Source organism: Phascolarctos cinereus, unplaced genomic scaffold, assembly GCF_003287225.1.
Source record: "Phascolarctos cinereus isolate Bilbo 61053 unplaced genomic scaffold, phaCin_HiC Scaffold_4;HRSCAF=312, whole genome shotgun sequence".
In the NCBI taxonomy this organism is placed as follows: Eukaryota; Metazoa; Chordata; class Mammalia; order Diprotodontia; family Phascolarctidae; genus Phascolarctos; species Phascolarctos cinereus.
In genome coordinates, this window is record NW_027555847.1 from 185,207,141 (window position 1) to 185,230,654 (window position 23,514).

Consider the following 23,514-nt stretch of genomic DNA (forward strand, 5'->3'; position numbering starts at 1 on the left):
TTGATTCTGAGACTGAGTCTCTTAGGAAAACTCTAAACCAGAAATTCCAGAGATAAATGGTTAAAACCTTCAGGGCATGGTTTCTGGTCCATGGAATAGGTATTCAGGAGGGAAGATGGCTAGGAAGTAGGAAGTGTGTGGTATAGGATATGGGGAAATAGGATGTGGTGCTAGAAGGAAGCTGAAGTGAACAGTCAATGCAATCAGAAAGCACAAAAGAAGGAAAGGGGAAAAAAAGCACTTCTTAACTATCTACTACGTGCCAAGTGCTGTACTAAATACAATAAATATCTCATTTAATACTCTCAACAACCCTGAGAGTTAGGTGCTATTATTATCCCTATTTTAACAGTCAAGAAAACTGGGGCAAACAGAAGTTAAGTAACTTGTTTGTGGTCACAGAGATAGTCAAGTGTCTAAGGTGGGATTCAAACCCAAGTCTTCCCTATTAAGAATCCAGTGCTTTCTATCTTTCTGCCACAGGGATACCCAAAATGGCAAATCTAGAGATACAGCAAAGCCATTGGTTTCCTAAAAAAGTTTATGCTGGCCTCTTTCCCAAAAAGGGAGCTGAGCTTATTGTAGAATTCTTAGAGAAATTGTGGAAACATCCTTGTGGGGAGCTATGAATGTAGCACATCTCTCTGGTCAGCACACACATTTAAGCATTTTGTAAATTATAAATGCAAGAGATTCTATTAGTCTTATTATCAGCTTTAGTTTCTTCACCTGTATACCACTAACCATACAGTTGATTGTTTTGAGGAAAACATTGTGTAAACCTTAATGTGTCACAGAAATGTGAGTCAGTTGATTTGTTTATTTGTTCATTTACTTATCAACATTATGATCATACTGTTTGGAATGGCTGCTGGTAGGGACAGACAAAAATAAATAGAAATTTCATATCTTACAGTGACCTGAGATCTTGAACTTCCATTTAGAAGAAAGGGCTGAGAAATGTTGTTTGATTAGTACTAGAAAGGAGATTGTTTATTTGTCTATTTTCAAAATTGCCACTTGGGGCCTTAGATATAACCAATCCATCCATCCATGAAGACAAACATTTATTAAATTTTATGATGTGCCAGGCACTATGCTAAATCCTGGGGATATAAAGGAAAAAAAAACTGTTTCAAGTCTTAAGGAGAATACTAGAATGTAATATGGGATATAAGAAGTACAAAAACAGGAATATAGAAGATACATAGAGTAGATGAAAGATAATGTCAAAGGGAAAGACACTAGCACTTGGGATAGGGAGAAAGGGACAGGAAAGTATCCTACAGAAAGTATCATTACAACTCTGCCTAGAGCAATGTGCTTAGCTTAATAATTTATGGATGTCCCTTTCAGTCCCATTGGTGGCTTCTTTTGTGCTAGTGACATTCCCACCAGGATAGATGACCAGAGCAGGGTTACCCCTGAGGGGCAAATCAAGCTGTGTGAGTATGTGTCTGGGAAGTTGAGATCTCCCCGTAATGTGACAATCTATATGAAACCTGGTCAAATTTGAACATTAAGGATAGTTCTGGAAAAAGAGTGCCCCAACAGGTTTGAGGATATCAAGGTATCATAGATTAAATTGAAGAAAAGGATGTGGTGGTACAAAAGAGCTGTCTGAGTTGATTAGGAAGCAGGGAAGATAAAAAGAGTGTTTGCATTGAGAGGTTAGGGTGGGGAAGAGGAGGGTCATTGTCCCAAGTGGTGATTCCATAGCTTTGTTTGGGATGAATGAAGAAGATATAATACAATACTTGTATTACGTCCTTCACCGCATGAAGGTACTTGACAAACATTACCAGGCTGAATTCTGGATGTCTAAGCATGCTCCCAAATCTATTCTTATTGGAAGTTCATGCTAACTCTGGAATTTATCCATGTATTGGAATCATCCTTGTGAACTCTCCCTCTATTGGATTGCTCCTCCCAGAACCTCCGCTTAAGGAGGGCACACAATTGCCCAGGCCAGCAATGTCTTCATTTCTCACCAGGCTACACTAGACTTCTCTGCACCAGGCACCTTCATTTCTTCACCCCACCTCCCCATTTCAGCTTTTTTTTAATATATATATATATATTGCCTTCCACTATTAGAATATAAGCCCCTTGAAGGCAGGCATTATTTTTCTTTGTGCTTGGTCTTGTATTCACAATGCCTGGGAACAGAGTAAGTGTTTAATAAATGCTTTTATTGACTGATACTATTGGGTCACTAAAACAGAATCTTCTGTCTTTGAGGATGATTCTGTCAATGACAGACATCTCCACAGATTTATTTCCTAGAGCTCACTGACACACTGGAAGTTTTCTTGTATCTTGGAGGTATTTCATTCTATCCTCCCTTTTTTGGTATCACTATTAGAACATTCCTTATTTCTGTAGTTCTTGAAAAATCCTCTACTAGGGCTGGTTCATTCCTTGGTCAGTGTGACCTCAGTATCCTCAGTCTGACATCTGGGCTAACAAGAACCCTGGGAATCCTTCCCATCTAATTATTGTTGAGAGCAGAAGCCATTTGGTTTGCCTACGCTGACCTTCCATACAATTTCTCTTGTGATATGGTATTTCTAGCAGTTGGGTAAGCCTAACCTACCTGCCACTATAAATCACTCTGATGATTTTGTGAACTTAGGTATAATCCTTGTTTTTCTCTAATTTTAGCCTGTGTATACCTATGTATTCTTTCCCACACTCTATGGAATAGTAAGGTCAGGATAGAGGGCAGCAAACCTCTCATCTGATCAGTGATTATTACCAGGAGTGTGTTGGCAAACATTTAACAATCAGCTCCCCACCCCTCCAAGTTTGTATAATGCTCTTTTAAGTTTAATATGCATTATTAACATTTTTTGTCAATATCTTAATTCTAGGTAATCAACTAAATAATAAATCAATCCCTGATTTAAAGCATTTGCTGATTTCCAAGGTATAAAAACTAACACCAAAAATTTAACAATTAGCTCTCTATAGTCCATTTGAGCTAGCCCCAGTAGACTCCTCATATAACTCTCTTTCTTTTCTAGACTGGATTTTATATTTGTCCCTGACAAACTGGAAGCCATCTTTCAATCTATTTTTTTTTTTCTTGCTTAGAGGACAATGTACTTATTTTGAAAGAGCACCGATTCTGGAGTTAGAGGTTTTTGTTGTTGAGTACGAGTCTGACTCTTCATGACCCCATTTGGAATTTTCTTGGCAAACATACTGGAGTGGTTTGCCATTTCCTTCTCCAGATCATTTTACAGATGAGGAAACTGAGGCAAACAGGGTTAAGTGACTTGCCTGTGGTCACATAGCTACTAATGTCTGAGATCAGATTTGAACTCAGTTTTCCTGACTCTAGGCCAGGTGCTCTATTTACTGTCCCACCTAGCTGCCTGGAGTTAGAGGCCCTGTGTTCAAACCCTGACTCTGTTATTTGCTATCTGTGTGACTTTGGAGAAGTCACTTAACCTTTTTGAGCCTTGGTTTCCTAACATGTAAAATTAAGGATTTGGGCTAGAATGATATGCAAACTTATTGAACAGCTCTGAATCTGTGACCACAGCCTGATTTCTTAGGGCCTACTTTCTCCCTGTGTGATGTTTACACTGCTTTTCTTACAGGAGCTGACCTCCTGAGCTGTATTTTGTTATATTTTGTCACCTACCATATCCACTGGCCTATCTTGATTCCTGGTATTGGCCCTTCCTGGTGGGTTCCACCTTGGAAAACACTCATATCCCAATATTTATACAGGGCATATAGTATGATTAATCATAGAACCTTAGAACTGTTTAGAGGTTATCTAGTGACTAGATTCTAGTTCAACCTCCTCATTCCATAGTGGAGGGAACCACAGCTGAGGGAGGTTAAGTGATTTGCCTAACGATACACAATACTGGTTTGATTCAAAGAACATTATGATGTGCCATTTTAATAGTTTAAGAAAATATAGGTTTGAATCAAAAAAAAAAAAAGGAAAAGGAGCCATATGTACAAAAATATTTATAGCAGCTCTTTTTGTGGTAGCAAAGAATTGGAAATTGAGAGGATACCCATCAACTGGGAACTGGCTAAACAAGTTGTGGTATATGAATATAATGGAATACTATTGTGCTATAAGAAATAATAAGCAGGGTATTTTCAGAAAAACCTAGAAAGTCTTATATGAACTGATGCAAAATGAAGTTAGCAGAACCAGGAGAAAATCGTTCACACTAACAGCAACATTGTACAATGATCAACTGTGAATGACTTAGCTATTCCCACCGATATAAACATCCAAGACAATTCTAAAGGACCTTAATGCAAAATGCTGCCCACATTCAGAGAAAGAACTGACTGCAGATCCAAGCACACTGGGTTAAAATAAAAAAAAATCTTTCTTTTTTTGGTCAATGTTTACTACTACAACATGATTAATATATGGAAATACATTTTGCATGACTGCAGATGTATGACCTTTATCAAATTGCTTGCCTTCTCAATGGGGGCAGGGTGGGAATTTGGAACTCAAAATTGTAAAAAGCAAAGGCTAAAATTATTTCTACGTGTAATTAAAAAAAAAGAAATACTAAAAGGAAAAAAAGAAAATATAGGTTTGCAAGAAAACAAATTATAAGAATAACATTACAAAAGAAAGGGACTTTTAAAACTTTGGAACTCAGATTGATTCAATGATGGTTCCACAGAACTCAAGATGAAGCACTAGCAAAGTGATGGACTGAAAATTCAGATTGAGGCATACATTTGTGAACATGCAAAAGGAGGGAATTTGCTTTGCTTCACTATGAATATTTACTAAATGGGTTTTGTCATTATTCAATTATTAATTCTTTTTTTTTCAAGGCTGCTGACTTTATTGGTTTTAAGAAGGTCTTTCTAATGGCAATTAATATCCTTCCGCCAAAGTTATCCAAATGGCATACAAGAGTCCAAAAGAGGGGACTTAGCAGGTGGGGAAGCCACTGCAAAGACCCACCCAGGAGAGCTGGTAACTGCTGCTGCTGGAATTTACGGGACACGAGGCACGCAGAGGTATGGACAGGGTGGCTTCAGTCAGAATGACGCTGGAGAGGGGAAGGTGTCCCAGGTGAAGGCAGCAGCCAAAATCTTTCCTTTTTTGGGGAGGCGGGAAAGGAGGGAGGGCCAGGATTTCCCACTAGAGGAGTGAAGAGCCATCAGAGGGGGCAAGGTGGGCTGGCCCCCTGGCACGGGGCTCACAAGAAGGTATCGCACCAGTCTCGAAGGCAGTCAAAGCAATCCTGGGACTGCTTGGCATTCGCTCCACAGGTGTCTTGGAGCCACTCCCGGAAGAGGCATTCGTCCTTTTTCATGATCAGGAACTGGCCCAGAACCATGTAGGCCTTGTGGAAGCCCAAGTCCTCGAGCTTCCTGCTCAGCACGTCTCCGATGCCCGCCAGGCACCCGACCGGCTTCTCCCCCATGGGCTCGGTGACAAAATCGCAGTGCTTCTGGTAGGTCGCCATGGCTTCTCACAAGAGGTCTCAAGCCCGCAGTGCGCGTGCCGGCTTCCGCTTCCGGGTTGTCAAAGTCGTTTCCGGGTCAAGGGCCATTTGAAAGGAGGCTGGAAGGAGGGAAGGAGCTGGGGGCGGGGGCGGGGCGGGGGAGGTGGGGGTGCGCCGCCCAACCTCACTTGTAATTCTAGACAAAATATATAGGCTTGATTCCACCTTGAACTGATTTATTTGATATTTAAAAGAATAATTTCTTCCTGCCAACAAACAAACAAACAAAATAATTAACCACTCCACAACAACAAACGGAAACTTCCGGTGCATTTGAATAACTATTTGGCTTTGGTTCAGTTTGGGCCTTGGCAGATGAAAGCTGGGTTTTCGTGTCTGTGTCAGTACAAGTCTCTGACTTTTGATCTCCTGTATCTTGAAGTGTGTTTTTATATAAGGGTCCATCACCCACAACTTAATTCAAATGTTCTGCTTGGGCACAAATGGGGACACTAGATTACCTGAAAGAGGGAGTTGTAGGACTCCACCATCAATCGTTTTCCAAGATCTCTCAGGAATTAAGGGTTAAGGAAGATACTGATCAAGGATTTATTTTGGAGAAAAGACAGTCTGTGGTAGCATTTCTCTCTCCAGTTTTCACCTTCCTAAACCAAGCCCAATGACAAAAGCAGGACACAGTATGGTTCAGTGGCAAAATAGTGGCACCAGAGTCAGAGAATCCAAGTTTAAATTTGGAATCTAGTGCTCACTACTTTCATGACCTCGGGCAAATCATTTACCCCCTCGGGTCACAATGTTCTCATCAGTAAAACGAGTGGGTTGTTCAGCTTTAAATCTCTAATCCTATGAGTCTCACAAGTGCATTGGGAAAAACAATGTTTTTTTAAAAAATCAATAAAATGTTTATTTTTTAAAAATCAGCTAATGACATTTATTGAGTACATATTATGTATGTATAGCCTCTTCTCTCTTATTGAGACCGTATTTAATGAGGGCATCATTTATCTTTGTTTCTCCTCCAGGGACTAGCACGTTACCTTGTACATCATTAGTGTTTGAAAAATGCTGGTTGAATATTTTTAAAAGGACTGTTAATAAAAATGTGCACCTGGACTAAGCATGCTTATGAAACATTGGAATGAAATATTTTTCCTTACTTTGGGAAGAAGATACCCATTAAAATGAGCTCTGCTGAGTGTCACTGCAACCTCAGTCCATGTCTCAGTTCTTTCCTGTGAACATCCCCATATGCCTCTTGCTTCCTCTGATTATGCAGTGACAGCTGTATATCACTTTTCCTTTGTTCTGTCTCTTTTAAATGGAAGGGAACGAGGCTTTCCTGAAAGCATTGGAATTCAGCTCATGAAAAATTCTATAACAAGTTTACTCGAGTGTTTGATCTCATGCTTCTCCCACACAGTTGCCCTTTATGCACCCTCAAGCCATGAGTTTCATTTCCTCAAAGCAGATTGCAACTTCTATGGAGAGGAAATAATTGTGTGACCTTCAAGCCGAGTGAAGTGACTAAAAGATCCTAGGTTTTAGTTACTTCTTAATCTTATCTTTTTTTTTTCAAGGTGGGCAAAGACATTTTGAAACCTCAGTCCCTAATGTGGCAAAGTTGGGAGGTTCTTGCTAAACAAAGGAAATAATTTGGAACCAGTGTAATTTTGAGGTAACTCTACCTCATAGGGACTAAGTTTTCTCATCTATGAAATAAGGGAGTTGGACTAGATGACCTTTTAAGGGCTCTTCCTGTTCTAAAATATACCCCTCATTTGGTCACTTTCTGCCTTTGGACCAAGAGATTAAAATCGGCATGGTTTCTCTTACTGGGGTTTGGTGGGCCTGGAGGAGATGGGAACCAGCTATCTCTGTGAGCCAGGTGGTTTAAATTTAAACAGCAGAAATATTAAGCAATGATCACTTTATTTTTTTAAAATTCTTGGTTACAGTAGGTTTACTGCAGCAGTTTATCACAAGGAGCTGGTTACGTCAACCAAGGACAGCTCCATCTGCTGGAAACAAAGGAAGCTAAAACTTGATCTCAGCCTACACTTACACCTTAATAAAAAGATATGTGGTGAAACATAATGAATAACAAAGTGGAATAAGGAATTTCAGGCCAAATATGTAAGGGGCATACTTTCCCTAAAGGATCACAGAAACATTATTACACCGTATCTTTCACTTTGAAGGTAATATTTATAATTGTTCATGATAATTTGTTTTGAAAGTTTAAATTTCAATTTGACTAAAAAAGTACCTATTAAGTGCCTACTCTGTCCCTGGCACTATGATACATACTAAAGATGCAAAGATTTAAAAGAAATAGTCTCTGTCTTCAAGGAACTTCTATTTTATTGAATGTTCTTGATTTTCTCCTTTAGTTCTCTTTTTATTAAAAACAGGAAGCCTCTATATAAATTACTTGTTAAAAGTAGAGGATGATATTTTCTCTTCTAAAAAAAATTGGGAAATGGGAATCAGGAAAATTGTGTACAAACTCTCCTTTAACAGTATTTATAACTGGATTTTTTTTTCTTTTAAAGATCTGTTCCTTGGATTCATATACTGGATATAGGAAAAAAAGATAATAAATATTTTATTCTATTTCCTACCTATGAAGTTCATGAAAGGAAAGGCAAACTGATTTATAAACCACAAACTAACAAAAATGGTTACTTGTTTAAATTGTATCTTCATGGAAAATTCAAGAATGTAATCTTCAGCTTCTGCTTGCTTTCAGGGATGTTGACAGATCAATGTGATTTATTGGCATGGTACATGAAGCTTCTGAGGAAATAAGTGTGAGGTAGTCAGTATTCTCTGTAAGTTGTGTCTATGTATATACCTCCTTAAAATGCAAAATGTCTAAGCTCACAATATTTAATATTTTATTCTGAGCCTCCCTTTCCCTGCTCAGTAATACTTACCTTCTTTTCTGTCCCCAGTGCCTTCCTTCTAACCACCTTCCTTGTATCAAAGGAAAAAAAGTTGCCTATATCAGCCATTTAAATAGTATTGAAAGTCACAGTGATGTAGAAGAGACAATAGGATGTACTAGAAAGAGCACTGACTTTACCATCGGAAGATCTGGGGTTAAACCAGCTTGACTATTTATCCCCTTTGTGACTGTGGGCAAATTGCTTCGCTTTGTTGGGATGTAGTTTTTCGACTGTAAAATTATGGGTTTAGACTAGATAATCTGTAAGGTTGCTTTTGACTCAAAATCCTATGAGCCTTCAGAGACATTTCCTTCTAAGCCTTTTATTTCTAATGATGGAATGAAAAGTTCTGTTAACCCTTTTTATTTTTTAAATTTTATTTTTATTTTGTAGAATAAAACAAGCATTTCCATAACATAGTACAATAAAAAGATGATTGCGTATGAAACTGTAAATCTACTGTGTACCGTTTGCTACTCCTTCCAAATATACAAAATTATCATGTAAATTTCATTTTGTTCTTTATTATTTCATGCAAGTCCTTCCATGTTTTTCTAAAATCACTGAGCTCATAATTTCTTATAGCACAGTAGTATTCAGTCACAATCATATACCACAACTTGTTTCAGCCATTCCCAATTGATGGGTATCCTCGCAATTTCCAGTTCTTTGATGCCACAAAGAGAGCGGCTATAAACATTTTAGAACATATAGGTTCTTTTCCTTTTTCCCTAATTATCTTTGGAAATTGATCCAGAAGTGGTATTGCTAGGTCACAGGTCAAATTCTCGAAGAGGACCAAAATGACATCTCCATGTTAGAGTCACATTGCAATGTGTCTGATTGTGGCTGATCAGACCAATATGAACTTGGAATGCTCTACTACAGGTCAGGCACAAATAGTCCATGTGATTCTTTTAAGCTACTTCAATTCTGCTTTCTTCAAAAAGCACAGCACCTTCTCTGATGAGGGTGTGGCATGCTGGGTGGTCCTGTGCCAATGTCTCCCATACCACACAATAAAGTTCTTAAGAGAGACCTCGAGAGTGTCCTTGTACCACTTTTGTTTATTTATTTATTTAGGCAATTGGGGTTAAGTGACTTGCCCAGGGTCACACAGCTAGTTAGTGTCAAATGTTTGGTCTAAGGCTGGATTTGAACTCAGGTCACCCTGACTTCAGGGCCGGTGCTCTATCCACTGCGCCACCTAGCTGCCCCCGTACCACTTTTTTTGACCACCATGTGGGCACTTGCCCTGTGTGATTTCTCCATAAAATACTTTTTTTTAGGCAAACATTCAAACAATATGACCAACCCATTGTAGTTGCTCTTTCTACAGTAGAGTTTGAATGCTTGGCATTTTAGTTCAAAAAAAGACCTCAGTGTCTGGTATCTTATCCTGCTCTGTGATCTTCAGAATCTTCCTAAGACAATTCAAATGAAAGTGATTTGGTTTCCTGGCACAGTGCTGGTGTGCTGTCCATGTTTCACAGGCATACAATGACAAGCTCAGCGCAACAGCTCTGTAGACATTCAGTCTGGTACTCAGTCTAATGCCTCTTCTCTCCCACACTTTCCTTCAGAGCTTCCCAAACGCTGAACTAGCTCTGGCAATGCATTTGTCAACCTTATTATTAATGTATACATCTCTAAAAAGTATACTGCCAAGGTAAGCAAGCTTATCCATAGCATTCAAAACTTCTCCATTTACTGTAACCAGCGGTTCCATGTATGGGTGATGTGGTGCTGGCTGATGGAGGACTGATTGGTATTAATTGTTAGGCCAAAATTAGCACAAGCAGCAGAGAAATGACCCATACTTTGTTGCAACCCAGCTTCAGAGGCTGCACTGAGTGCACGATCATCTGCAAACAGGAAATCATGCATCAACACTCCTTCTACTTTGTTCTTGATTTGTAGCCTTTTCAAGCTGAAGAATTTACCATCAGTGCAGTAGCTGACCTCAATACTGTATTTGTTCTCCCTGAAGGCATTTGATAACATGGCTGAAAACATCATGCTAAAAAGCATGGGAGTAAGCATACAGCCTTGTTTCACTCCATCGGTGACTGGGAAAGCACAAGAGCACCTTCCATTATCCAGAACCTGGGCAAGCATGTTGTTGTGAAATCAATGTACAATACTGATGAACTTCTCTGTACAACCAAATTTTGATGTGGTTTTTCATACCCTCACAACTGACTATATCAAAGGCCTTGGTCAGATCTATAAATGTTGTGTACAGACCTCTGTTCTACTCTTGGCATTTCTCCTGGAGTTGTCGGGCAACAAATACCACATTGACCATTCCTCGGCCCTTTCTGAAGCCACACTGGCTCTCAGGTAGATGACCATCTTCCAGGATAAGGATTTTAAGGAGGTCTCTGACAATAATCTTGCCAGCAGTGACTACGTGAGAGACCTCCTTGTGATTGTCACAGGACAATCTATTTTCTTCATGTTTATACGGATGGACAATGGAGGCTTCCTTGAATTCCTGGGGGATAACCTCCTCTAGCCACATAGCCCGGAAAATTTCAGTCAGCTTTTGTGTGAGCAATGGACCTGCCACCTTGTAAATCTCAGCTGGAATAGAATCAGTGCCAGGAGCTTGGCCCCATAGAAGGAGCATAATGGCATTCAAAACCTCTTCTTCAGGTGGAACTTCAGCTAGGGAGGGACTGACTTCAACCTGAGGTAAATGGTCAATGGCTTCAGCATTGATTGATGATGGTCTGTTGAAAACACTATGAAAGGTTTCAGCCCATCTCTCTAGGATCATGTCCTTATCACTAATCAACGTGGCCCCATCAGCACTGAGTAGTTGAGATGCACCATAGGTCTTTGGCCCATAAATAGCCTTTGAGGCATCCTAACAGCCTTTGGATTGTTACTATCAGCATAGAACTGAATTTCATCTGCCTTCTTACTGAGCCAAGAATCTTGTATCTCTCCAAGCTTTGCTTGTACTTTACTTTTGATGGAGTTAAATGCTGCTTTCTTAGAGATGGATGAACTATCCTGCTGGTAAACACTGTGGAGTTCTCATTTTTCATTTAGCAGCTTCTGAATTTCCTCATCATTTTCATCAAACCAGTCCTGATGCTTGCAAGTGTTCTGATCAAGATGAGCAAATGCAGTGCTAGACAACAAACCTCTGCAAGCTGCCCACTCCTTTTCTGCTCCACTGTTTCCAACTGTGTGTTGGCTCAACTTTCCCTCCAAATCAGCAATGAACTGTTCTTGCTCAGAGAAGTACTCTAATCTGTTGACATTAATTCTTCTGGTAGGCATTTTGCCTTGGGGCCTATGCTTTTATTGAATTCAAATATTTAGCTTGGGGAGGATAAGTCTGTGATCAGTCCAGCACTCTGTGCCCCACATTGCCTTCATTGCTTCACATCCTGTCTGTCTCTTTTCTTTGTAGTCACATAGTCTGTTAAATGCCAGTGTTTGCTGCGAGAGTGCATCCATGAAGTTTTATTGCATTTAGATAAATGGAAGACAGTGTTGGTGATGAAAAGGTCCTGAGATGTGCAACTCCTCAGTAGTAAGTGACAATTGCTGTTGCTGTTTCCAACTCCATTCCTCCCAAGGATTCCTTGCCATGTCTGATAGCCTGAGCCTACTCTAGCATCAAAGTCTCCAGAATTATAAGCTTGTCCTCTTTTGGCACATTGATAATGAGGGTCTCCAGGTCTTCATAAAATTTTCCTTTGACTTCATCAGGATGATGGTAGTATGGTATTTTCCTGCAAGTGGCAATTGCATTGTTATGAATCTGTTATTGACTCCTTTTGGTAAGCTTACAAGCTTGTTGACTAGATTAGTTTTGATTGCAAACTCTACACCAGCTTCATGGTATAGCTGTAGGCAGTCACTGCAGCCAATCCAGAAAAACCACGTACCCAGCTCCAACTTCAGTAAGCTGGCTTTCATTTGCCAACCTTGTTTTACCCAGGGCTGCTATTTGGATATCATATCTGCTGAGTTTTCTCGCAGGAAGAGCTATTTATCTTTCAGGTCTACTGGATTTTTTGTTGTCTGTAAGTGTGCAAACGTTCCATGTACTGATGGTGAGTGGAATCATCTTTGTAGAAGTTTTTGTATTTTTTTTGGGTGTATGTTTTGACTGCCAGATGGGATCCCTGCCTACTGCAATAAACAGACCAGGGCTAGATAAACAGAAAACTTTTAGGGCACCTTTCCTAGCCCCTTCGTCACACCAGAAGATGTGATCTTTAAAAGGCTATTTAGACACCCAGGGGGATGCCAAATCCCACCGCTGTTTCCTGTGAGAAGATGACCCTATGGCCTCGGCCACCTGTGTGCAGGGTTGTTACCACAGCTCTCAGTGTATCAATACTTGCTGCTTCATGTCTTGCCTGTCGCTATAGGACTTTGGGATATGTAAAAATGGTAAAATTGTATGGGTGATATCTTATGATTCGTGCATAAACTGGATTTAAGTAGGCAGAGGTACACAAAGTTGTCAGCCTCACTCTCTCCTCTAGAGTCATCATGGTCCAGAAGAACACAGTCAAGATGACTAGTGATGGGTCAAGATGCAGTGGATGACCTTGGCATCTTTGATGGCTAACCAAGTTCTAAGAGCTCCATAGTGCCTGCTTTAGTTATCTTCGTGGCCATTGGAACAGATTGTTTTCTTTTTTTTAAAAAATTAATTAATTTATTTTTAGTTTTCAACATTCACTTCCACAAGATTTTGAGTTCCAAATTTTCTCCCCATCTTGTCCCTCCCCCCACCCCAAGATGGCATGCATTCTGAATACCCCTTCTCCTAATCTGCCCTCCCTTCTCTCTCCGTCTTCCCTTATCCTCTTCCCCTTCAATTTTCCTATAGAGTAGGACAGATTTCTATACCCCATTTCCTATATATCTTATTTCCCATTTGCATGTGAAAACAATTTTTATTAAACTTTTGTTTTCAAAACTTTGGGTTCCAAATTTTCTCCCTTCCTCTCTCCCCACCTACCCTCATTGAGAAGACAAGCAACTGAATATAGGTTATACATGTGTAGTCATGCAAAACACTTCCATAGTAATCATGTTGTGAAATTTGGCTACAATTCTATTCTGTCTTTTGACTCTGTCCCTCCTTAGAAGTGTTTGCTTCTGATTACCCCTCCCCCAACCTGCTCTCCTCTCTATCATCCTCCTGCTCTCTTGTCCCCTTCCCTCCCTATATTCCTGTAAGGTAAGATAGATTTCCATACCCAATTGAGTGTGTATATTATTCTCCCCTTAAGCCAAATCCGATGAGAATAAGATTCACTCATTCCCTCTCTCCTTCCCCCTTTTCCCTTCCACTGTAAAAGCCTTTACTTGTCTGTTTTATGTGAGATAATTTACCCATTCTACCTCTCTCTCCTTCTCTCTCTATAATCCTCTCTCACCCCTTAATTTTATTCTCCAGATATCACCCCTTCATCTTCAACTCACCCTGTGCCCCCTATCTATCTATCTATCTATCTGTCTGTCTATCTATCTATCTATCTATCTATCTATCTATCTATCTATCTACATACACATAATTTTTTTCCCTCCAACTACTCTAATACTGACAAAGGACTCATGAGTCACAAATGTCTTTCCATGCAGAATGTAAACAGTTCAACCTTAATAAGTCTCTTATGACTTCTCTTTCCTGTTTACCTCTTGAGGTAAACCTGTTTCTCTTGAGTCTTGTATCTGAAAGTCAAATTTTCTATTCAGCTCTGGTCTTTTCTTTTTTTTTTTCTTTTTGGTGAGGCAGTTGGGGTTAAGTAATTTGCCCAGGGTCACACAGCTAGTAAGTGTCAAGTGCCTGAGGTCAGATTTGAACTCAGGTCATCCTGACTCCAAGGCTGGAGCTCTATCCACTGTGCCACCTAGCTGCCCCCAGCTCTGGTCTTTTCATCAAGAATGCTTGAAAGTATCCTGCATTTCACTGAATATCCATTTTTTCCCCTGAAAGATTATACTCAGTTTTGCTGGGTAGGTGATTCCTGATTGTAATGCTAGCTCCTTTGCCCTCCAGAAAATTATATCCCAAGCCCTGTGGTCCCTTAATGTAGAAGATGCTAAATCTTGTGTTATCCTGATTGTGTTTCCACAATACTTGAATTATTTCTTTCTGGCTGCTTGCAATATTTTCTCCTTGACCTGGGAACTCTGGAATTTGGCTACAATATTCCTAGAAGTTTTCCTTTGGGGATCTCTTTCAGGAGGTGATCAGTGGATTCTTTCAGTTTCTATTTTGCCCTCTGGTTCTAGAATATCAAGTCAGTTTTCCTTGATAATTTCTTGAAAGATGATGTCTAGGATCTTTTTTTGGTCATGGCTTTCAGATAGTCCAATAATTTTTAAATTCTTTCTCCTGGATCTATTTTCCAGGTCAGTTGTTTTTCCAATGAAATATTTCACATTGTTTTCTATTTTTTCATTCTTTTGAATTTGTTTTATAGTGTCTTGATTTCTCATAAAGTCACTAGCTTCCAATTACTCCATTCTAATTTTTAAGGAAGTATTTTCTTCACTAAACTTTTGGACTTCCTTTTCCATTTGGCCAATTCTGCTTTTTAAGCCATTCTTCTCCTCATTGGCTTGTTGGACCTCTTTTGCCATTTGGGTTAGGCTATTTCTTAAGGTGTTATTTTCTTCAGTATTTTGTTTTGTTTTGTTTTTTTGGTTTTTTTGCTAGGCAATGGGGTTAAGTGACATGCCCCAGGGTCACACAGCTACTAAATGTTATGTGTCTGAGGCCGGATTTGAACTCAGGTCCTCCTGAATCCAGGGCTGGTGCTCCATCCTAGCTGCCCCTTCAGTATTTTTTTTTGAGGGGGTCTCCTTTAGCAAGCTATTGACTTGTTTGTCTTTTCTTTTTCTTTTCTTTTCTTTAAAGGCAATTGGGGTGAAGTGACTTGCCCAGGGTCACACAGCTAGTAAGTGTCAAGTGTTTGGTCTGAGGCCGGATTTGAACTCAGGTCCTCCTGACTTCAGGGCCGGGGCTCTATCCACTGCGCCACTCGGCTGCCCTTTGACTTGTTTTTCATGATTTTCTTGCATCACTCTCAGTTTTTCCTCTACTTCTCTTTACTTGCTTCTCAAAATCCTTTTTGAGCTCTTCCAAGGCCTGGGACCAATTCATTTTTCTTGGAGGTTTTGGATGTGACAGCTTTGACTTTGTTGTCTTCTTCTGGTTGTATGTTTTGTTCTTCTTTGTCACCAAAGTAAGATTCTATGATCTGACTTTTTTTGTGAGGTTTGGTCATGATCCCAGACAATTACTTGAGTTATAAACTCTTTGTTAAGGTAGGGGTCTGCTTCCAGTGTGGATAATGTACTGTCCCAAGCTTCAGGGGTTTTGTGCAGCTGTTTTCAGAGATACTTGTAGGGACCTGTAAATTTTCAGTTCTTCCAAGGTGGTATGATCAAGGGCTAGGTGTTTACTCCTTTCCTGGCCTGTGCTCTGGTCTATGAATGACCATAAGCACTTTTTTTGTCTTGGAACTGTGAGGAGGATTTTCTCTTTACCACCACTACAAGTGCCTCCACTCTAGCACTCCTCCTCACCCCAGGACCACCACTCAGAACTGTGACCCAGATCCAAGCATGGGCAAAGCAAGAGAATCCTGCACCAGCAAAGAGATTCCTGCAATCCCCCTCTGATCAGCTACTCCATTGCCCCTCAGTCTGTGTGCCAGAAGCTATGGAGGCATCCATTGCCCCAGGACTGCATTTGGGGTCTGGGGCTGGGACCGCACTGCTCACCACAGACACGGACTTTTCTTACTGACTGTCTAAGTTGTCTTTGGCGTTCATTGGTTGAGAAGTCTGGAAACCACCATAACTGCCTCTGATTCAGTCCTCTGAGGCCTGCTCCAGGTTTGCTGAGGCCTGCACGCCCACGCCGAACTGCATTCCTCTCCCAACTAGGTATGATATACTTTTCTGATCAACCATCCAGTTTGTCTTGGGCTGAAATTTGTTTCACTCAGTCTTTTTGTGGGTTCTGCTGCTTTAGAATTTGTTTAGAGCCATTTTTTACAGGTATTTGGAGGGTTTTGGGGGAGATCTCAAGCAATCATTACTTTTACTCCACCATCTTGACTCAGCCCCCCAAACAGATTGTTTTCATCTGCCTATTCCACCAGAGGAAGTCTTCACATGCTTGGAGTAGACACCCTCCCTAACTCATCTATGGGTTTGAGATCCTTTGGTTATCTTTAACCTGGTTTAGCCTGTCTGCCAAAATGGTTTACTGGGGTATGGCTGCTGTGCATGCTATAGCTTCTTGGAGCCACAGGTGAGAGTTAAGTGGATCAGGTAGACATCAAAGGTGGAAAGCAGCCCTGGAAAGGGCTTGGCAGCCCTCATACCAGAGTAGTAGTCTTCCCTGGACCTTATACCCCAAAGGATATATGTAAATTCCTCTTAAAGGGATTTTAGGCAAATCTTTCTTTTGAACTACCCAATTACTAATAATAATAATCTTAAACATATGTTTTATATTTCCTCACATAAAAAGTAAACAATCTGTCCTTATTGTGTCCCTTGTAATTAGTCTTTCATGTTTACCTTATTACCTCTTGGATTTTATATGTCAAATTTTCTATTAAGTTTAAAATTGTTTTTTTAAAATAAAATCCTGAAAGTCTGGCAAGTCATTAAATATACATTTTTTTTTTCATTCAGGATTATGCTTAACTTGACTGGGTATGATACTTTTGGCTGCAACCCCACTTCTTTTACTCTTCGATATATAGTGTTCCAAGACCTGTATTCTTTTAGTGTTGCGCTGCTAAGTCTTGTATGATTGCAATTGTGGCACCACCATATTTAACTTTTTTTTCTTGTTGCTCATAATATTTTCTCCTTGAGCTTGGGGTTTCAGAATTTAGCTACGATATTCCTAGAGGTTTGTCTCATAGCATTTCTTTCCAGTGGTGATTGGTGTCCTTTTTTCTATTTCTACTTTCCCTTCTTGTTCTAACACTTGAGAACAATTTTCTTAATTATTACTTGTATTATTATACCAAGATTCCTTTTTTGATCATAGCTTTCAGGTAGTCCCATTTTCCATGTGTTTCCTCTTCTTGATCTGTTCTCCAGATCAGTTGTTTTTCTTTTGAGATGTTTCACATTCTCATCTATTTTTTCATTCTTTATATTTTGTTTTATTATTTCTTGGTCTCTTATAATTTCACTGGTTTCTACTTGCCCAATTCTATTTTTTTTATTTCTTTTTAAAAAAATTAATTTATTTTTAGTTTTCAACATTCACTTGCATTAGCTTTTGAGTTTTTAATTTTCTCCCCTTTCTTCCCTACCTCCCTCCCCAATATGGCATGCAATCTGATATAGGCTCTACATATACATTCCTATTAAACATATTTTCACATTAGTCATGTTGTAAAGAAGAATTAGAACCAATAGGAAGAACCACAAGAAAGAAGAAACAAAACAAAACAGAAGAGAAAAAAAAAACAAATAGTATTCTTCAGTCTGCATTCAGATTCCATAATTCTTTCTCTGGATGTGGATAGCATTTTCCATGAGACCTTTGGAGATGTTTTAGATCCTTGCATTGCTAAGAAGAGCTAAGTCTATCAAAGTTAGTATTTGCACAATGTGGCTGTTAGTGTGTACAAGATTCTCCTAGTTCTGCTCATTTCACTCAATATCAATCCATACAAGTCTTTCCATGATTTTTCTGAAGCCTACTTCCTCTTCATTTCTTATAGCACAATAGTATTTCATTACGTTCATATTCCACAGCTTGTTTAGCCATTTCCCGATTGATGGGCATCCCCTCAATTTTCAATTCTTTGCCACCACAAAAAGAGCTGCTATAAATATTTTTGTACATGTGGGTCCTTTTCCCATTTAACGATCTCTTTGGGATACAGCCCTAGAAGTGCTATTGCTGGGTCGAAGGGTATTTACATTTTTATAGCTGTTTGGGCATAGTTCCAACCAATTCTAATTTTCAAGGAGTTGTTTTCTAAGATTCTGGATCTTCTTTTTTAGTTGGTTAACTCTCTTTTCATAATCTTCTTATTTTTCTCGGATTGTTCTTATCTTTAAAAAAATTTTCCTCAATCTCTCTCATTTGATTTTTAAAGTCTTTTAAAAATTCTTCTATGAATTCCTTTTGGGCAGGTGACCATTTGACAATACTCTTTGGAGTAGGAGAGGCTTTTTTTGCTTGTATCCTCCTGTGAAGATGAACCCTGGTCTTCTGTATTCCCATAGTAACTTTCTATGGTTGGGTTCTTCTTCCTTTTCCTGCTCATTTAAAAAAAAATTATTTATAGGAACTTTTTGTAATTGCCTCTAATCCTGGGGTATGGGAGATGATGCCTCTGGCCTCAGGTCCTCTTTCAGTTCTTCCCACTGTTCTGGAATGGAAACCAAGAACTCTGCCGTCTTGTAAGTGTCCATAGCCAACAGTGTCCCTGCCTTTTGCTTCTGCATTCCACCTGTGCTGGTTGCTTCTTGCCCAGGGCTGCTTCTTAGCAGCACAGCTGGGCCTGGCATTCCTTATCAGCAAAGGTTCCCTCAATCTTCCCCAGCTCAGAGGCTGACTCCCCATACTGTCAGGGAGGTGAACATTCCTGTGTCCAGCTATCTCCCAATCCAGTTAGCCCCAGGCATTGCTGCTTGCTGTTTCAGTGGGAACTAACCCAGTGGCATTTACACCTCACAGGGACCAAACCTCAGTCCTGGGCTTTTTCTTCTGTTCTCCTCCAGTTGTCCCAGGAGGACTACTGTTCTGTTCCAATTCTTGTTTATTTTTACTACTCTATGTTGGCCCTGAGGTGCTATTTTATCCTATTATCTGAAGAATTTGGAATTTTCTGACCTACTCCACCATCTTCCCAGAATCTTCTTTACTTCATGATTAATAAATGCTTGTTGACTGACTGACTGACCTAGCAAGATAAATATATTTGAGCAGTTGGAGGGGATTAGACAAATGATGAGGGGTTTATATTCTAATAGGGAGAGAAGAAAACATTTCCTCTCAGAACTCTAATGTCTTCAAGGATTTTAGAGGGACTAAACAAGATGGGGAATTTGGTGAGAGGTTTTGTTATATTTTGATACTTTTAAGAAGGAAAAAGGAAGGAAATGGAAATTTTTTTTTAACAACTTGGGAATGCAATAACTTTAGTGACAGAACAGTGCAGTGAAATTACCTAAAAGCTGGAAAGAAACTTGAGGGAATTTATATACCTCTTTCTCAAGCACAGAACAAAGTGCAGAGTAGATTCTTTCTGGATGTTGTAGTACAACAGAGTATACTCGTTTTCCAGCTGCTTTCCAGCAAATACTGGTCTGGGGGAATGCCTTTTTTGTCCTAGATTTTGGCTTTGACATTCTCAATGGTTCTCAATGCGCTATACTTAAACAGTCAAGATCTTCACAAAGATTTTCACCCCACCTCTGATATAAAGGAAGAAGTACAGAGGTGATCCTTTTTTTGAATGTTGTAGTCAGACAGTGTGCAACCATCTTCCAGCTCTTTCTCACAGACATTAACCTCTGCTCATATGGTGGGATTGGGGAAGTGGTGAATTGTTAATGCCTTTTTTTGTGTGTGTCTCAAATTTTGGCCAGGGCATTCTCAATGGTGTCACTGGGTCCCAGTCAAGAGTTTTCGTTTTACCAGTCAAAATGATCACAAAGCCCATTTCTGAGATAAAGTACCAAATACAGAGTGGATTTTTTAAATGGATATTTTAGATAGATAGTGTGTAGCCATCTTTCAACTGATTTCTGGGAAAAGTCAATAATGGACGGTCTGGGAGGGCCCATCATTGTCATAACATTCTTAATGGTCTCACTTGTACTTCCAGAGTGATGTTTTTCCAGTCAAAGTCTTCCTGAAAGTCTGGATCTGATCTCTGAGGTGAAAGACTGAGTTCAGAACAGCCTTTTTTTTTTTTTTAAATGTCATAGTCCGACAAAGGTTTTGTCTGTCTTTTAGCTGCTTTCTACTAAGGACCAACCTCTGCTGGTCTGGGAGAAGGAGGTAGACTTCATCATCTCACATAAGCAAGATTATTGAGAAGAGCATTCAATCATGGAAGAAGGGGTAGGAGGAGTGGGCTACACATAACCTCATTTTCTTTGGAACCGGACAAAAAAGAGTTGATTACACGCGCAGTGTTTGGCAGGGACAGAGAAAGGGGAAAGGGAGAATAAAAGTGAGAGTAGATTCAGAAAGGCATTAGTCATAAGCAAAGGAATATCAGTGTTCCGAAGGTTATAGCTAGAAGAAGACCATTAAAAGGAAGAATGAAATGGTAAGAACCTCTTATTGGGGACTAGATGAATGTGAGAGAAGACAACTAGTAGAACAGAATCAAGTCACATCAAATATAAATCAATTTTGTTGAATACATCCCTCTTAACATCTTCTTTTTTAAAGGGAAGGTTAAAAAATGAAAGTATAAAGGGAAAAGATTACCAATTACTAATCATAACTATGGAAATGAATGGGATAAATTCACCCATAAAATAAAAGAGGGTAACAATATATTTTTTAAAACCCACAAACAAAACACAAGAATATGTTTACAATAAACATACTTGAAAGAGAAGGATTCAATTAAAGTAACTAAAGGTAGTATAAATCTATTGTGCTTGTGGTGAGCTCAAAAAAGGAGGCAACAATTAAAAGTAGACTTGATTAAATAAAATCAACAGGAAAATTCCACTATGCTTAAGGGCATCCTAGGCAATGAATTACACACACACACACACACACACACACACACACACACACACACACACACATACATACCCACACACATAAATACAGGCACATACATTTGTATGTGTGTTTGTACTCTATAAGTCTTCTAAATAATTAAAGGAAAAGTTAATTGATTTACAGGAAAAATAGTAAAACTATAATAGTTGAGTATTTTAATGTACTCCTTAACCCTAGACAAATATAAATAAAAGGTAAGAAAGAAATTTAGAACCTGAATGAAAGTTTTAAAAAGTTAAATATAATAGACTGCTAGGAATTACTGAATGGAAAAAAAAAGGAATCTACATATTTCTCAGTAAAGATACACAGCACTTTTATTAAAACCTGACCATGCACTAGGGCATAAAAACTTCACAAAAATGCAGAAAAATGGAAATATCAAAGACAATCTTTTTCATTCACAACATAATAAAAGTTATATTTAATAAAGGTCCTTCGAACAAAGGATTAAAAGTTTACTTACATTAAATAACAATCCTAAAGAATTTGTCAGTCAAAGAACAGATCATAGAAGCAATAGAAAGTCTAATTTAAAAATATGACAGTATACCAAACTTTTTAGATGCAGATCAATTGTTTATTCCTATTATTTTTTATTTTTTTTCTTAACAGAAATTAGTGTTATATTTTGTTTAAAAGCTTTTTATGTTTCTGTTGGTACAATCATGTGATTTTGATTATTTTATTATTAATATGGTTTGTTGTGTTTATTTTCCTAATATTGAATCAAATTTGTATTCCTGATACAAACTCTATCTCATTATATCATACAATATTTTGTTAATATTTTATTAAAATGTTTGTATATTAATTAGGGATAGTGTTCTATAATTTTCTTTTTCTGATTTGTCATTCCTGATTTAGGTTTCAATTCAAAATTCAAATTATAGATGGACTTAGACAGAATTCCTTCTTTTCCTTTTTTTTCCCAAATAGCTTATGTAATATTAGAATTAGTTGTTATTTGAATGCTTGATATAGTTAATTTGTAAATCCTAAGGTTGTAAGATAGATTTCCTCCCTCTTCTTGGGTCCACTATGGCCTATTCAGTTTCTTTTTCTCAGATTGACTTATTTTAATTTTCTATTTTTTGTTCCATTAATCTGGTTATTTCATACATTTACATTTATGCATTCATTTCACTCAGATCCTCAGTTTTTCTTTCATATAATTGTACAAAATAATTCCTGTTGATTACCTGTAACATTCCTTTTGGGCTAGGGCTGTGCTGGAGCCAACTTAAACTGGCTCAGAAGATATGATTATTAAATTTTCAGTATGAACATCTCTATCTTGGAAATTGGCAAACATAAATCAGGGCTTGTTTTGTTGTGTTGTTGATTGTCTGGATTTAACAAAATGTTAATAATGCAGAATAAACTTAGAAGTGGGAAACTAAATGACTCAGTGGATAGAGCACTGGGCTTGGAGTCAAGAAGACCTGAGTTCAAATTCTGCCTCAGATAATTACTAGCTATGTGACTCTGGGCAAGTCACTTAACCTCTGTTTGCCTTAATCCACTGGAGAAGGAAATGGCAAAGCACTCCAGTATCCTTGCCAAAAAATACCCCATGGACAACATGGCCCATGGGGTCATGAACTATCAGTCATGACTGAACAAAGACCAAAACTTAAGAAGTGTGTCCAGATTTTTTTTTTTAATGAGATAGATGGTCATTAAACATTTAGGATCACACCCCTGCTCAGATCTAACTCCTCCCCCCCACCTTCTAGTAGAGGCTAAAGGATTTACTTCTTCAAGGTGTTCTTGAGGCTGAAAGCTCCTGAAGCTTTGCTACTTTGTTTTCAGATGACAATTGTTTGTACTGATTGCTGCGTTATAAATAGGCCCATAGCCCTGCCTGATTCTTTTAGCCAGTCACAAAATATTTCCCGGGTGGCTTAATCTGCTTTCATTCCTCCCAAATTGATTATGGATGTGTTTGTACTTAGTTTACACTTTGATTGATTGATTTAATCTTTAAGTCTGGACTATTTACATTAATTGGGGTAGGGCTACAACCTAGGCCTTTACTTCAGTATGGTGTAAAGAGGATCGATTTGGGAGTCAAAGTACTTGGGCTTGAATTCACCCGCTTCTGCTTATCCTCTTAACTATGTGACTTTAATAAAATCATTTAACCACCTTGGGCCTCAGTTTTCGCACATGTAAAATAGTGGGGTTGAACTAGACAATCTCTAACATTACTTCTAACTCTAAATATTTGAAAAGAAGGTAGGAAGGATCTCAGTGTCTCTGTGTTACTAAAAAAGGTGGAAATCTTTCTCTCTTTAAAAGTTTT

General features: G+C 38.8%; 2 pseudogenes; both read right to left on the bottom strand.

Annotated features, from left to right (window-relative positions):
- Positions 1 to 4,764: 4,764 nt before the first annotated feature.
- LOC110218861 (barrier-to-autointegration factor pseudogene) lies at positions 4,765 to 5,474 on the bottom strand (annotated as a pseudogene).
- Positions 5,475 to 19,626: 14,152 nt separating this feature from the next.
- Positions 19,627 to 20,387, bottom strand: LOC144456517 (polyubiquitin-B-like; annotated as a pseudogene).
- Between the last annotated feature and the right edge of the window lie 3,127 nt (positions 20,388 to 23,514).